Source organism: Bufo bufo, chromosome 3, assembly GCF_905171765.1.
Source record: "Bufo bufo chromosome 3, aBufBuf1.1, whole genome shotgun sequence".
NCBI classification, from domain to species: Eukaryota; Metazoa; Chordata; class Amphibia; order Anura; family Bufonidae; genus Bufo; species Bufo bufo.
In genome coordinates this window covers 43,536,442-43,554,062 of record NC_053391.1, presented here as the reverse complement: position 1 = coordinate 43,554,062, position 17,621 = coordinate 43,536,442, and positions in this window count along the sequence as shown.

Here is a 17,621-nt window from a genome sequence, read left to right as displayed (position 1 = left end):
ATTTTTTTTGCAGACCCATTATTACAATGCCTATCCTTGTCTGCAAAACGGACAAGAATAGGACATGTTCTATCTTTTTTTTTTTTTTTTTTAAATGAACGGGTCCGCATTTGATCCACAAAAAATGCGGATCAGGTGGGGATCACAAATACTGTCGTGTGAGAGGGGCCTAACAGGAGAAGAGTCCAGCACTCTTCTCCTGCGGTATCCGTGAAGCTGAGGACGGTTTACTTCTCTTCACTGCGCATTTTCCCAATGCCGCTGGAGATAAGTCCCAGGTTCATCTCCAGGTAAGTTTGATTTATTATTTAGTTGTTATTTGCAGGAACAGATTTTTTTCCCCAAGCCCAGCAGCATTAAAGGGGTTGTCTCATCATAGACAATGGGGGCATATCGCTAGGATATGCCCCAATTGTCCCGCTGGGACCCGCACTTATATCGGGAACGGAGCCCCGCAAAGTGGTGGTTGGAGGACTCCAATCCGGCCACCGCCGAGCCGGCTCCCCATAGAAGTGAATGGAATCGCACTGCGCATGACCGCCCACCGCTCCCATTCACTTTTATGGGCTTGACAGCGCTCAGCTATTTTCGTCGTCCCCATAGAAAATGAATGGAGGGCGATGCGCATGTGCAGTGCGCCCTCCTTCACTTTCAGGGCTCCGTTCTCTATATAGGATCAGGTCCTAGCGGTGGGACCCACACCTGTAAGACATTGGCGGCATATCCTAGCGATATGCCCCCATTGTCTATGATGAGACAACCCCTTTAAAGGCATGCCCCGAACCAGGTGACAGGTTCCCTTTAAGACCCACAAGAGAGGTGCAGTTCTCTAACGTTACACCAATCCACATTATAGCAGTGGATGTTCTGTCCTGTACATGCAGTTCTTGCAATTCTTCCCAGATTCAGGGGTATGTGGCTGCTTGGCAGTGTTACGTCGCATAGTCCCCTCAAGACCACGTAGAAGTAGTGACTGTATCCTGCAGAGTCTCCTGAAAGAGATTGAACCAAGTTTTCAAGTTATGCCCTATCCAGAGGAAAACTAGTCCGACTACTGGAACCCCAACGATCCTGAAAATGGGGATGCCGTTCCCCTGTCCTGAAGGAGTAGTGGGCCACACATGACACATGCTGTTTCTTTCATTCTCTATGGGAGCACTGGGGATAGCCAAGTACAACTCCCGGCTATTTCAGGCAGTCCCATAGAAACTAAACGGAGGGTCTCGCTGAATTAACCCATGCTATTGCTGTTGTAATTCCTATGGAGCCCTGCAGGTGGCAGGGCTCCATAAGAGAACATAGAAAATCTGCAATGAATTGCCTTTGTAAGGAAAAAGCAATCTCATAAAGGCTTCTTAATCACCTATAGTGACATTAAAAAAAAAGTAAAACCAAAGTTTTAAAAATATAATAAATCAAATTGCCCCCCCTTTCCTCATAATTAAAATAAACAATAAAAATCATAGGTATAGCTGCATCCTAAAATGCCCAAATTATTAAAATATAAACAGTGAACGCTATAACGGAAACTAAAAAAATAAAAATGGCCGATTCACAATTTTTTTTTTTTTTTTTTGCTGCTTCACCAAAAAAAAAAAATTGAACAAAATGAGATGAAAATGTCACGTACACTCCAAAATGATATCAATAAAAAGTGCAGATTAACCCACAAAAAATGAGCCCTCACACAGCTCAGTAGAAAGTTATGGAGGTCAGAATACGGCAATAAAAAGAAGAAAAATATTTTCAGTTTCTTTTTTTTCAGTATTCAAACACAAGAAAAAATATATAAATGTGGTATCGCTGTCAGAATTGCTTTTTCAACGCAATTTTTACTTTCCAGCTTCCCACTACATTGTGCACAATATTACATGGCGCCATTAGTAAGTAAAACGTATTCCGTAAAAAAAGAAGCCCCCATCTGGGAATGTGAACAGAAAAAAGGATTAAAGCCACAGCTGCCACTCAGTGTAAGACGTTTCTAGTACAGTTGTATTCAGATAGCCCAGCCAAAGATTCCCCACTGAGAGTTAAAGAGAACCGGTCACAATGAAAACGCAATGTAAGCTACAGGTACCATGTTATAGAGCAGGAGGAGCTGAGCAGGTTGATATATAGTTTTATGTGAAAAGATTCAGTAAAACTTGTTTTTCATTGATTTAAGTTCCTGCTCATTTTGGGCTTTGAAGTCCATGAGGCGGTCCTATCCGTGATTGACAGCCTTCCCTCTATGAGGAGACGGTCCTATCCGTGATTGACAGCCTTCTATGAGGAGGCGGTCCTATCAGTGATTGACAGCCTTCTATGAGGAGACGGTCCTATCAGTGATTGACAGCCTTCCCTCTATGAGGAGACGGTCCTATCAGTGATTGACAGTCTTCCCTCTATGAGGAGGCGGTCCTATCAGTGATTGACAGCCTTCCCTCTATGAGGAGACGGTCCTATTAGTGATTGACAGCCTTCCCTCTATGAGGAGATGGTCCTATCAGTGATTGACAGCCTTCCCTCTATGATGAGGCGGTCCTATCAGTGATTGACAGCCTTCCCTCTATGAGGAGACGGTCCTATCAGTGATTGACAGCCTTCCCTCTATGAGGAGGCGGTCCTATCAGTGATTGACAGCCTTCCCTCTATGAGGAGGCGGTCCTATCAGTGATTGACAGCCTTCCCTCTATGAGGAGATGGTCCTATCAGTGATTGACAGCCTTCCCTCTATGAGGAGGCGGTCCTATCAGTGATTGACAGCCTTCCCTCTATGAGGAGACGGTCCTATCAGTGATTGAAGTTTTGCTTGCTGCTATGTTCTCCATGTCTGGTGACTGAAGAGTCCATTTACCCCCAGTATTTTTTAGTGACTACAATATTTTATGTCGCATTTTTCTTTCATTTTGTTGGGTTCCGTCCAGTAAGAGCGATATATTCTGTAGTCCCAAGGTTGTTCAGCAGTGACCTTATGTCGGAGCATTCATCTATCTCCACTGGTGCAGTGTGTGCCCGGCTACTTCATCCCAAATCAAAAGAGATCTGAATATTTTTATTGAAGTGCCTAAAGACCGCCATAGACATAGCTGGGACTGACTGAGAATATCTCCTAAAGGGGAAGTTTACACGGGTTGGGATTTGCTGCGGACATTTTCAACAGCAAATCTGACAAAATCTGCAAGGAAACTTTCAAAGGAAAATCAGCACCAAAACACATGGCTTTTGACCCAGATTTTGCACTAAATAAGTTTACCAATCCCCTGGAGCTCCTGCATCTGATGCTTAACTGTCCTCCACTGCTCTCCACATCCTGGCCACCAAGGATGATATGCCGCAGGCCCAGGAGGAGTGGAGAAGAGGATGAGAGTGGTAGTGGCTCTGGCAACGACGGTTGTTCACACAAATCACAGTGGCAATTCTCACACTGATGCTTCCTAGGGCCAGGCAGTGATGCACCCTCTTTTCTTCCCACTGGGTACACTCTGGTGTTTGGGCTCCTGCCTGAAGATAGTTGGGGTGCCCTTGGTGTTAGGAGTGTTGTACGGGTGCAGGGCAGGAGGTGTACTGTAGGATCTGTGGACAGCAAATAGTGCTGGAGTCAGTAACCGGGTCAGTTGTAGAAAATAGATAAGTCTCTCTTTACTAAAGTGCAGAATGGGAGTTGTAGTACATCCAAAGGTCAAATCACTGTGTAATTCTTCCCTGATAGCATTGTATGGCTATGAGCAATGATGGGGTTTTTAGTACTCTTCCCCTCTATCTCTCCAAAGTCTCTCTCTGCAGAATCTAAGGCTGGCAATTAAGGTCTTGAAAACATTTCTCTAATTCTCAGCTGAGGGTATAGAATTAAGATATGGCTGGCCAAAACCATGTAGAAGGATGTATTAACAATGTCCCTCCCACTGCAGTAAAGTCTCTATGAGCCTTAAATAGCAAATACCTTATTGACTGACTCAAGTGCTCGGCCATGCAGATTCTGGACCTTCTAGTTCTTCCCCTTCTCTATCTGGAGTAGGAATGGCGTTCTTGATGCAAATGTCTCAGAGATGATAGTTCTCTGGGACTCAGGCCTAGTTTTCTAAGGAGTGAGCAAATGTAGCTCCTCTCTCTTCTAGCCCACACACATTAAACAAGGGGCAGACCTAAGTCCATATCCTAGCATCCTAAAAGGGGCTGACTTAGAATAGTTAACCCTGACTTATCCATATAGAACTATCAAGTGTACAATACATAAAATCAGAACATAACATTTAAACCCTCAGGTCTTTTGCAGTTCTTTTTTCTGGGGTACTGGAAATTTCTAGAAACCAGAACACAGAGAGCAGCAGGTACTGGCTAAGAGTCATCCCAGGAGCTCCAGGTATCGGTGAGGTGACTACATAGCTTTAGTGATTGTAAATCAGTGTCTGCAGGTAATACGAAGTGAAATATGCAGCACTAACGCCTGACTCAACATTTCTTCTCCATTCAATTCCACAGGGAAAATCCACCACAAATCCTTGCTCTTTCCATCTCTGGATATATCAATCTGCCCCACAGCTCAATGTCCAGGAGGAAAATCTCAGTGGTGTGTGGAGAAGATTCTGGAAAATCATATCTACTTTGCTGTTACCGTATTTAAAAATCCTTCCAGAAAATCAGTGACATTTCTGTCCCTTGTGGACGTCCAGTAAGAAGAGCTCATATTCCTCTTTTCAATTGATGGTGTCACCTCCTCACATGTGTCTTGTGTCATCACCAGTGTGATATATCTATGTATACCCCCAGCCGCCATGTTCTTACAAATATCTGCTTTTTATTTGGTGAACAGATCTTCCTGCTCTTAGAGACAAAAATAAAAAAAACTGTCCGACGTCATCACCATAAACATCCATTTTAAACACGAGAAGTCAGCAGCTGCGGACATGACCCAGATATCAAGATGGCACAGAAGTCACTGGATGTGGCCGAGATGAAGGCGTTCACAGCAGGGATTGGGGAAAACTGGAGATGATCTTCCCCTTGAAGCCACAAATCATCTGCAAAGAATCTGAAAAATAGAAATGACATTATAGATGCGGCAACATCTCCTGGGTGTAACATTTGGATTGACAGGATGCTGCGGAGCTGTACTACAGAAACTGCTGATTGGAAGATGCAGAATTTCCACCATCTGCTTCTACCATGTCCTCCCGGGCAGCACAATTCACCTGCACCCCCTTCTCATGACTGTAGTTGGGGTGTAAAGGTTCTATGTTGGGGCCAGGACTTGGTGCCTGTCACTTGCCTGCTGGTTTATTCTCTGGAAAAATACATCAGCGGCGGATGAACCATATAGGAGGAGGATTAGAGGCACGGGTACCATGTGTGACACCAAATGGACCGTCTATTCACTTACCATGATGTAGAAGAATAGCAGAACTGGGGTCATAGAGTAGGTGCAGTGATCAGGAAGATGTTCAGACAAGCTGAGTGTGCAGTAAAAAATCAGTGGGCAGAAGAGTAGTCGGACAGGCCAGAGGTCAGTAACCATGATATAGGAGAACTGAGTATGCAATATAGAATCGCTAGACAGAAGAGTATTGTAACAGCGGCTGCTGTTCGCCACTGTTCCCCCAATTACCGCTGCAGTCCGGGACACTGTGTATAAGTGATATTGCTTCTGAGGATTCCGCTCCAGAGCTTCTATTCAGCCCTGGACACAGCCTGAGTTTGGCTGGTGTCATGTTACCCTGCTCTAGGGGCGGCACGCATCACTCCCTGGGCGGGCTGGGTTAGGTCAGGTGACCTCACTGACCAACCCTGGCTCTCCTGCAGGTATTTAAGTGGTTCAGCCCTTCTCCCAGACGCCTCAGTGTCAAGGTCCTAATCTTGTGCTAAAGAGCTTGCTTACAACTCGTGTTCCTGACTTTGTGCTTCATTCCTGGACTTCGTTTATCTCCTATCCCAGCCTGCTTGCATCACCTCTCCTGTTGCCGACTCGAATTGTCTGACCTTGCTCCTGCGCTGCCTGCCTTGACCCTTTGCTCGTCCTGACTACGTCTCTGCATCATCCTCCAGGTCCTGTCTTGTTGCTCCTGGTCAAGACCCTGCCTGGTTTACTACGTCTGTACTGTCGGTACCTTCACAGGTACCTCCTGGACCAGCTGTCACTGACTGGTTTATGCTCCAGAGTAGCCCCTGGCAACTAACGACGGTCAAGCCTATCCTCACCATCTGAGGCTCTAGTGAAATCCGGGTAGTTGCTTAGTCACGCCCCTCTGGAGTATTGCTAGTCAGTGGTACAGTGGGTTCACATCCGCTGTTTCGTGATAAGTATTCAGACAGGCCAGGGGTCAGCAACAAAGGTCAAGTAGTGCCGATTAAATACTTTTGGACAACATTAGCTGATGTCCCACAGTTACGCAAAAGGGTGAGAAGGTCCAAAGTAGAGCCCAACAACCTACCCTCATCACTGGGAACCACTCAGACCAAGCTTTGGTATGCTGTCACCATGTAGATAGAGAAATCAACCGTTGAACCAGCTCTATAAGTTGTCCTCTACCATTCTCCATAAGAAATCTGGACAAATGTCTCCCTCCTGTGCCACCATTAGATGTAAATTCCTGAACCGCTGAAACTGGGAATCGGAAAAAGCATTAGCAACCTTGTTGGGGACTCTTGGAATGTGTTTTATCCAGAACAAAATATTCCACTGAAACCATCTTAAAACCAATCGACTAACTAAGGCCAGAACTGGCAAAGAAGAGGACTGTGAATTAATAACCTGTACAAAAGACATATTATCCATCCAAAAATCAGTCTTCCAGTTAGACATAAAGGGAACTCATAGCTCTAATGCTACAACGATCGGGAGGATCTCCAGCAATGTCAAGTTGCCCAGCAGACGGATATCTTTCCACCGAGCAAGCCACAAGCTATGACACCAACTGAAATCAAGAATTATAGCAAAACTATTGGACCCAGCTGAATCAGTAAAAAGAGACAAGTCACCATTGGACTGTTCTGGGGCCTGACACATAGCACCACCATTAAAGGGATGTAAAAAGGCCTGCCATATAAAAAGGTCCTGCCTCATAGATCTAGTGAATCTAATGAAATGGTGAGGTTGGGAAATTCCCACTGTAGCTGAAGACAAATTATGTGAAAACACACAGCCCATAGGTACAACTTTGCACTCAAAAACTAGCAATTCCAACAACTGCATTTGATGCAAAGTAACCTTCCTAGCACTGACAAATAGCTCCACCCGGAAAACTCCCAATACCGTATCAATTTCAATTCCGAGAAAAGACAAACCCGTAACAGGACCTAACGTCTTTTCCAGACAAAGGAAAACCAATCTGGAAAGACTGCAATAAAGAGCTACAACGAGTGGAGTCCTAGGGCCCAACAAATAGGAAGTCATCCAAATAGTGAATTACCGATGAGGAACTGAATAACTCGAAACGACAGCCCAACAGGTGAAACCACCTTGGATGAACCTGCAACAAACAAAAAGCCGCTTCTATGTTAAACTAAGCTAAAAGGACCCCTTGACTTGCCTTAACAAATAATTCAATACCTCTGTCAAATGAAGTATATCTGACTGCAGCCTCCTCCTTGGAGATGCTATCATTAACCAAGGAACCAGGCAGATATGACAAATGATGAATCAATCAGAATTTGCCCGCTTCTTTTTCGGTACCAAGCCTAACGGTGACACCCCCAAGTTCGGAAAAGGATGCTGTGCTGGATGTGTTGTGCCAACAGCAGGGACTGGAGGAAACTGGAGATGATTTCCCCTTAAAGTAACAAATCATCCACAAAGGATCTGAAAAATAGAAATGACAACATTATAGATGCGACAGAATCTCTAGGGAGTAAAGTCTGGATTTACAGGATCTTTTAAGAGCTGAACTCCAAAAACTGCTAATATGAAGATGAAAGTTATAAAAGTGTCGCCTTCTGCTTCTACCATGTCCAGAGAAATCTCCTCCCGGGTAGCACAATTCACATGCACCCCCTTCTCATGACAATAGTTGGGGTGTGAAGGTTCTTTGCTAGGGCCCGGACTTGGTGCCTGTCACTTGCTCGCTGGTTCATTATCTGCATATATGTGTCAGTGGTGGATGAACCAGAGGTAGTAGAAGGATTAGAGGTACAGTACAATGGTTAACACAGAATGGACAGTTTATTCACCTACCAGAGCCGAGATTAAAAAACAGATGCAGTGATCAGGAGGATGGCCAGACAACCTGAGGAGGAGCAACATAAATGTAGCAAAGTACAGTATGCAGTACACAATCAGTAGGCAGAAGAGTAGTAGGGCAGGCCAAGTATCAGCAACAAGGGTGTAGAAGAGCCAAGTGCGCAGTACAGAGGGTCATCCAGAATCTGGGCCAGAAACAGATCGGTTCATAACTGCAATCAAATAGAAAATCCAGGATCCAGGTTAGTCGGCTGATGAGGAAACTTATATGTGAAGGGCGACTTATTCTACACAATGCACATGATCCACCTACCATATGCATCCTCAGCAGACCGGCTTCTCTCCATCAGCCATTATCTGGACAGCAGCGGGTAGCAGCACAGGGGACAAACTGGATTCTCCAGGAGCCAAGGCCTTATGCATCCTCCGTGAAAGTTATAGGAGCAGGGGACAGCGGTTACTGACTCCCCCATCTCAGAGTGCAAGTATCTCTCGTAAGCAAAATCCAGGACTAACATGAATTAAAGCAGTGAGACTTCCAATGGCCCAAACACCAGATCCCATCCTAAAACAAAAAAATACACAATAGTGGCTGCACCAATTCTAAAAGAATGAGCTCCGAACTCTTTAGGAACTAAACCTAGCTCCCGAATGGCAGATCTAAAAACAGCTGAGAACTGAAAACATGTGAGAGGATATGTAGAAGCATGAGTTAGGAAATTGCTACTCCCACACCAGACCTGAGCATAACCATTTATAGCTTAAAAGGAGTAGTACCTTGTGCTCAAAAACTGAATAGTCAACCAAGAACCCTTACTGTACTGGTCAGTTTTGGATTTTGAGACCCGAACCTTAACCACTGAGGTCAGAATGAAAACATCACGTCAGAGAAGGCCACCTGGCTTAAAACAAATAGCCAGAAACAATTCACTGATTTATAGAATACCAAAAAAGGCAAATGAAAATGGAGCCCTAAAATGCAATGCTTCAAAGCAATCCATGCAGTCACCTTCCAAAACCCGACTGCTGAAAAAGGGTACAGAAATTGAGCAGCGGCTTTCACCTAATAAATACATCACCTACGTTTTTTCCTTTACAGCAGTGGTCACCAACCTTTTTTGCACCAAGGACCGGTTTCATGCAAGACAATTTTCCCAGGGACCGGGTGGGGGGGGAAGGGGGGTGGGGGGGGAAGGGGGGGGGGGCTTAGGGGGTGGGGGGGGCTGACTGATTCACGCGCATAACAAAACACAAGGTGCATATTAAAATATATAACACTATATAATGACTATATAAACTGCTGACTATGGTCTCTGCTGCACTGTACCGTATTTTTCGCCCTATAAGATGCACCTAGTTTTAGAGGAGAACAATAAGAAAAAAATATTTTTCATTACACCTCAGGTCAGACCAGCAATCAGACCCCCAATGTTAATCAGACCTCAGATCAGACCCCCAATGGCTCAGATCAACCCCCAAACCTTTAGCCATCTATCAGCCCCCGATGTCAGCCATAAACCCCCCCAATGTCAGCCATAAACCCCCCCCAATGTCTGCCATAAACCCCCCAATGTCAGCCATAAACCCCTCCAATGTCAGCTATAACCCCCAAAATGTCAGCCATAAGCCCCCCAATGTCAGCCATAAGCCCCCCAATGTCAGCCATAAGCCCCCCATTAGCCCCTCATGTCAGCCATAAGCCCCCCATTAGCCCCTCATGTCAGCCATAAGCCCCCCATTAGCCCCTCATGTCAGCCATAAGCCCCCATTAGCCCCTCATGTCAGCCATAAGCCCCCCATGTCAGCCATAAGCCCCCCTATTAGCCCCTCATGTCAGCCATTAGCCCCTCATGTCAGCCATAAGCCCCCCATTAGCCCCTCATGTCAGCCATAAGCCCCCAATTAGCCCCTCATGTCAGCCATAAGCCCTCATTAGCCCCTCATGTCAGCCATAAGCCCCCCATTAGCCCCTCATGTCAGCCATTAGCCCCTCATGTCAGCCATAAGCCCCCATTAGCCCCTCATGTCAGCCATTAGCCCCTCATGTCAGCCATAAGCCCCCATTAGCCCCTCATGTCAGCCATAAGCCCCCCATTAGCCCCTCATGTCAGCCCCATGTCCCCCAGGTCAGCCATCAGCCCCCCATTAGCCCCTCATGTCAGACTGCCCTGATCGCCGCGGCCCGGCTAACAATCCTCCACGGCCCGGTCCTGGGCCGCGGCCCGGCATTTGGGGACCGCTGCTTTACAGCATCCCTCAAGTATTTGCTGAACTGCAAAGTGTTTGCTAATATTCCTGAGGACATACAGCTTGAGCATGAACGCCTCTCCCGATAAATACTTTTGGCTGACATTAGTTGACGTGTCACAGTTACGCAAAAGGGTGAGAAGGTCCAAAGTAGAGCCCAACAGCAGACTCACCAGGTGTGTGCTGTCATCAAGTCCGTGGTTGAGCCCTGTGTAACAGCGTGTGAGCGTGCATCTTCCCTGCGGAGAACCAACTAGTTTACAGAGGATATCTGTGATACGCTTGATATTTGTGGAGTGCCGTGTAAGTACAATCTGTGCACCGCAGGGCAGTACAAACATACGGATCTACCCTATTGTTTTTCTTTGTAAGTTGCAGGATATCCATCAGTAGGAGATCTGCAGACCTTGGTAACTTTTTGAAGGGAGGAAGAAAAAAGAACCTGTTTTATACCGTTTATTTATGATACGCGCGGTCCGAACTTTTTATGTACATTCTTTGAAAGTGTAATCTACCCCACAACACTCCACGGACCTGCAGCAGTTTTTGCTGACTGGTGATTAAGTATATATTTTTACAGAGCCCAACAACCTACCCTCATCACTGGGAACCACATTACTGGCACATACAAATCACGCAGACAAAGCTTTGGTATGTTGTCGCCATGTAGACAGGGAAATCAACCATTGAACCAGCTCTGTAAGTTGTTCTCTACCATTCTCCATAAGAAATCTTGGCAAATGTCTCCTGTGCCACCATTGGAAATACATTTCTGAACCGCTGAAAACTGAACAGGAAAGAGCATCAGCAACCTCCTTGAGAACTCCTGGAACATGTATTGCCCAGAACAAAATATTCCACTGCAACCATCTTAAAAATTATTACCAAACTAAGGCCAGAACTGGCAAAAAAAGAGGACTGTGAATTAATAACCTGTACAACAGACATATTATGCCTCATTCACACGTCAGTGTTTTGGTCAGTGATTTCCAAGACAAAAGGTGTGAAAACACACAGCCCATAGGTATAAAGGTCCTATTACACCTACAGATAATCGCTAAGATCATTGCTAACAAGCGTTCATACAAACGCTTGTTAGCGATGATCTGGCAGTGTAATACTGCCGTCGATTTCCCGATGAACCAGCTTGTTCATCAGGTAAACAGAGTCTTTTAATATGTTTAAAAATAATCATTTGTCGGTGGCAGATCGTGCCATGTAATCATCACTCTGCTGCTGGCAAACAATGATTCAGTAATGGGGGGGGGAGCGATGGCAGAAGCGTCTCCATATTGAGGAGGAGATCGCTGCATGTCATAGCAGCGGTCTCTTCCGCTACCGAGCAGGCAGGCAATCGCCAGGAAGGAACGCTTTCCTCCTGACAATCTCCTGCAGAATCTGTAGGTGTAATAGGGCCGTTACTTTGCACCAAATACCGGATCAATTTAAATTCCACGAAAAGACAAACCTGGTAACAGGACTTTACGTTGTTTCTTCAGACCGAGGAAAACCAATCTGGAAAGACTGCAACAAAGAGCTACAAAGAGTGGGCCCAACAAATAAGAAGTCATCCAAATAGTAAAATGCCGATGAGGTGCCTGTTTCAAACTGACACAACCATTCTAAAAAGGAACTGAATAACTAAAAAAAATGGCAAGAAATAGTGCACCCCATGGGTTAACACTAGGGATGAGCGAACGCATAACTAAAACCGGATAGATTGGTTATGCTGGCCATAGACTTCTATTATAACAGAATGCCTCTAAAGGCATTCCGTTTTGCATTCCGTCATGAAATTGCATTATGGTCCATGGTAACGGAATCCATAACGCAATTCAGCATATACCCGAACAGGAACTTCAAAATATGAATTTTGCTTATCCCTAGTAAACACATATCTACAAAAAACTGATCTTCTAAATGGCAACCCAACAGGTGAAACCAGTCCAGATGAACCTGCAACAAATGAAAAGCTTCTGTGTTGGACTTAGCTAAAAAGGACCCCTTGACCTGCCTTATGAACTAATTCAATACATCTGTCAAATGTTGTATATCTGACTGCTGCCTCCAATCGTTAACCGAGGAACTAGGTGGGTATGACAAATGATGAATCAATCGGAATTTGCCCGCTTGTTTTTTTGGTACCAAGCCTAATGGAGACACCTGCAAGTTCAGAAAAGGATGCCGTGCTGGACGTGTTGTGTCCACAGCAGGGACTGGAGAAAACTGGAGATGATCTTCCCCTTGATGCTGCGAATCATCCGCAAAGAATCTGAAAAACAGAAATGACAACATTATAGATACGACGGAATCTCTAGGGAGTAAAGTCTGGATTTACAGGATCCTACAGAGCTGAACTCCAAAAACTGGTGATATAAAGATGAAAGATGCAGAATTGTCACCATATGCTTCTACCACATCCAGAGAAATCTCCTCCCGGGCAGCACAATTCACCTGTACTCCCTTCTCATGACTGTAGTTGGGGTGTCAAGGTTCTGTATTAGGGCCAGGACTTGGTGCCCGTAACTTGACGGCTGGTTCATTCTCTGGATATGTGTCAGTGGTGGATGAACTAGATCTAAGAGGAGGATTAGAGGTATAGGTACAACGAGTGACACCGAATGGACAGTCTATTCACCTACCATGATGTAGAATGATAGCAGAGTAGAGCAGGTCAGGAGGATGGTCAGACAACCTGGTGAGGAGCAAAGGAGATGTAGCAGAGTGAGTATATGCAGCCTTCTGAATAAGCAGAAGAGTAATCGGACAGACGATTGGTCAACAACGACAATGGTATAGCAGGGCAGAGTATGCAGTACAGAATCGCAAGGCTAAAGAGTAGTCGGACAGGCCAGGGGTCACCAACAAAGGTCAAAAAGAGCCAATTGCGCAGTAAAGAAGGTCATCTAGAATCGTGGTCGGGTACAGTTCGGGTGATAACTGCAATCAAATAGAAAATCCAGGATCAGAACCAGTGATACCAGGTGAGGGAAAAGACCCCAATAACTGGTCCCATATACAAGGGAGTGAAATAAAGCACCCAGCTATGCATTCTGCCTTGCGCCACCTGACAAGCCTACCAGCATCTTGGTAGTTGGCTGATTAGATGACTTCTGTGTAAGGGGCAACATATTCTATACCCTGCACACGATCCACATACCATATCCATCCTCTGCAGACGGGCTTCTCTCTATCAGCTATTATCTGGACAGCAGTGGGGAGCCGCACAAGGGACAAATTGGATTCTCCAGGAGCCAAGGTCTTATGCATCCATCATGGAAGTCATAGGAGCAGGGGAAGAGCAGTCAAAGACTCTCCTACCTCAAACTCCAGGGGGCAGATCATACACCCTCCTCTGGAGCCGGCTGTGCCCATAGTGTAAACGGGCAAGTTCTCCATCGCCTGTTGTAACTGGCGCAGTGTCTGCCGGGTTCTCCACCAGCCGTTGGTGTTATTAGGGGCAATGGAGGGTCTTCTGCGCTGCCCTGCAGTGGGTGACCACTGATCTCGTGCTATGGCTCCTCTTTGTCTATATGGTGGCACTCTAGCACAATGTCTCTAGGACGACCTTGACACCTCCTGTGGACACTCCTAAGCTGATCTTCCTGCTCTGTGCCCTAATATCGGTACATAATATACTGTAAATGACTAAATTCTCCAGATAACTAAACCTCCCCATAACATTTTCACCTGAGCCTGGTGATTGGTAGGTACGAGAACATATATTTTATGTAGGAGATCACTTACCTCTTAGGGAAGACTCCAAATACAAAATTAGATTCCCAATAAATGGGGAGCAGTCAATGATACGCTGCAGTCTGCTCAGCAATACCAATACAACTGCGCAGAAATGATGATTTTAAGTGATGTGAGTCACCTGGGGGAGGAGCCATGCTGGAAGGTGATGACATCACAGTTATAAGCAGCCAGTGGTTCAGTCCAAATCTTGTAAAACTGTGAAATATGAAAACTGTTTTAGTAATTTCTAAATTCATTAACCATTTGACTTATTCATTCAACCATCACATTCTAACTGCAACTCCCAGCATAGCCAGAGTCTGGGTGTTGAAGCTCTATGATATATGGCATGCAGGGCCTGTGGCTAGGAAGTTATGTGACTGACTTAAGTGACAATAGGCAAAGTGATCTAAATAAATAAAGAACCTACAGACTATTCCTAATACCAGTGTGTGTAACATGTATGATATAAAGTCACCTGCACACATACTGTGTCCCATAATGGTCTATTTACATGTACCGGTTGTGTGCCACATGGACTCCAAATGGCAGCCCAACAGGTGAAACCAGTCCAGATGAACCTGCAACAAATGAAAAGCTTCTGTGTTGGACTTAGCTAAAAAGGACCCCTTGACCTGCCTTACGAACTAATTCAAAACCTCTGTCAAATGTAGTATATCTGACTGCTGCCTCCAATCGTTAACCGAGGAACCAGGTGGGTATGATGTAAGAGAAGGATTAGAGGTATAGGTACAACGAGTGACACCGAATGGACAGTCTATTCACCTACCATGATGTAGAATGATAGCAGAGTAGAGCAGGTCAGGAGGATGGTCAGACAACCTGGTGAGGAGCAAAGGAGATGTAGCAGAGTGAGTATATGCAGCCTTCTGAATAAGCAGAAGAGTAATCGGACAGACGATTGGTCAATAACGACAATGGTATAGCAGGGCAGAGTATGCAGTACAGAATCGCAAGGCTAAAGAGTAGTCGGACAGGCCAGGGGTCACCAACAAAGGTCCAAAAGAGCCAAGTGCGCAGTAAAGAAGGTCATCTAGAATCGTGGTTGGGCACAGTTCGGGTGATAACTGCAATCAAATAGAAAATCCAGGATCAGAACCAGTGATACCAGGTGAGGGAAAAGACCCCAATAACTGGTCCCATATACAAGGGAGTGTTATTAAGCACCCAGCCATGCATTCTGCCTTGCACTACATGACAAGCCCACCAGCATCTTGGTAGTTGGCTGATTAGGTGACTTCTGTGTAAGGGGCAACCTATTCTATACCCTGCACACGATCCACATTACATATCCATCCTCTGCAGACCGGCTTCTCTCTATCAGCTATTATCTGGACAGCAGTGGGGAGCCGCACAAGGGACAAAGTGGATTCTCCAGGAGCCAAGGTCTTATGCATCCATCATGGAAGTCATAGGAGCAGGGGAGAGCAGTCAAAGACTCTCCTACCTCAAACTCCCGAGGGCAGATCATACACCCTCCTCTGGAGCCGGCTGTGCCCATGGTGTAAACGGGCAAGTTCTCCATCGCCTGTTGTAACTGGCGCAGTGTCTGTCAGTTATATGTTGTATTGTGGAAGTCAATAAGGATTGTGCGCATTTGGGTCCCGAGGAGGTAGATATCGTGACATAATAATGCATGTGCATATCTGCGCCACGAGGATGAAGAGCTGTGGCTGAATCAGAGCAGCGTCCATCTTCATTGCTTCCAACTGAAGGGCAATTGTCAGATTTGTTGGGTGCAACACATAATAACGGAGGGTAAGATTTGTGGCACTGACTACAGGGTAGGATTGGGAATTAAATGTGGTCCTAATGTTGTAAATGGGTTTCAAATGCAACAGCATATTGATTGAGCCTTTATAGTAGGTAAGACGTATTAAGAAGTACTATCAGTCAGGCATTGTACTAGTAGCCAGATAGGAAAAAAGAGAGGAAGATAAAGAAGAACTTGGAATTTGTATGGCCAAGCATAAGAGTAAGGTAACCTGCTACCATAAGCTGATAAGACTTTAATGCTCAAAGGAGAAGACCCTCGCAGAAGTAGATGCAATATTTCTTTTTTATTGCCAAGTAGGTGACTCGTTTTGACTCTGTAAGCGAGTCTTTGTGAAACAAATAAGTGTATAACAAACAGGATTTTAAATAGCCCGCCGGATCTGGCGTCACGGGGTGTGACGTCAGGTAGTCAAGGCAACATATAAACAAAAAAGACAGAGATGCGGGCAGACAATAAAAGTGGGAATATACGAGGTTACATACCGAGAATAACAATGTTAATGAAGACTAAGTAAACAGTAAGTAAATCAATACAGTTATTTTTTATTTTTCCAACAAAATATAATTAGTGGTTAGACTTTTCTGCTGTGAGGGACACCATTAAAGCACCCTTCATGCCTGGACACATCCTGCCTAGACATGCCTTTAAAGGCTATGTGCACCTTTTGGAGGCAATTGTTTTTATGATTGCATGGTAAAAAATAATTTTTCCCATTGGTCTTTATTAAAAATATCAAGCTTTTCTGTTACAAATGGTTAACTGTTTTTCTAGCTGTTTGACTGGTACTTTCACTTTGTGACGATAAGGAGTCCGTCTGCTCCTGGTCTGACGGAAAATACAAAAAATCCAAAGGGTTCTACTAGAGCAAGTCAGCTCTGTACAGAAAAAAGGAAGCCATATTTTTAAGAAAGACCAATTTAAAATATTATTTTTAGCTCAATGCAGAATCTCTCTTTTATGGGGATAGAACATGTTTGACCACATATCCGACAGAGACCCTGGGACAAGAAGATTCTTCAAAGGAATCCAGATGGATCTTTGAGCTCAACAGTGTGTCCCCAAATGGTCAACCAAAGGGCCACGGCAACACAGAGGAGGAGAGATGATAGGCGCATGCGTGCGGGATGTGCACCTTACACTCAGAGCATTCCTTCCAACTGAAATGCCGGACAGCCACTGCCACCAATGAAAAGGCTGACAAACTAGTATTTAAAGGGAACCTGCCACCAGTTTTATGGTGTCCTAACTAAGGGCAACATAAATAAGTGACTGATTCTCTTAGGAAAATGCTGGGTCACTTTCTTTAATTGACCCAGTCAATCTGCCAACATCTTGTATTGAAAAGCTCCAGCTGATAATGATGAGTACTGAATATTCATGAGCTCCTGACTTTCCCCGCCCACCTGCTGCTGAATGACAGTTATTTTCCATATGAATCAGCAGCAGGTGGGCAGGGGAGTGGGTATAGCTCTGAATTAAATGACATCACGCTGGACTCAAATCAGCTCATTAGCATGCGGCATGTGGCATGCTAATGAGGTAACCATCTGTCACACCAGTAAGTGAATACATCTAAGGTACTTTTTAGTAGTTAATGATTGTATATAATTATTTAGATTATAATCAAATATCCACATGACAGGTTCCCTTTAACTAGTATTCTAGCAAGGGAGGGAGAGTATTCTA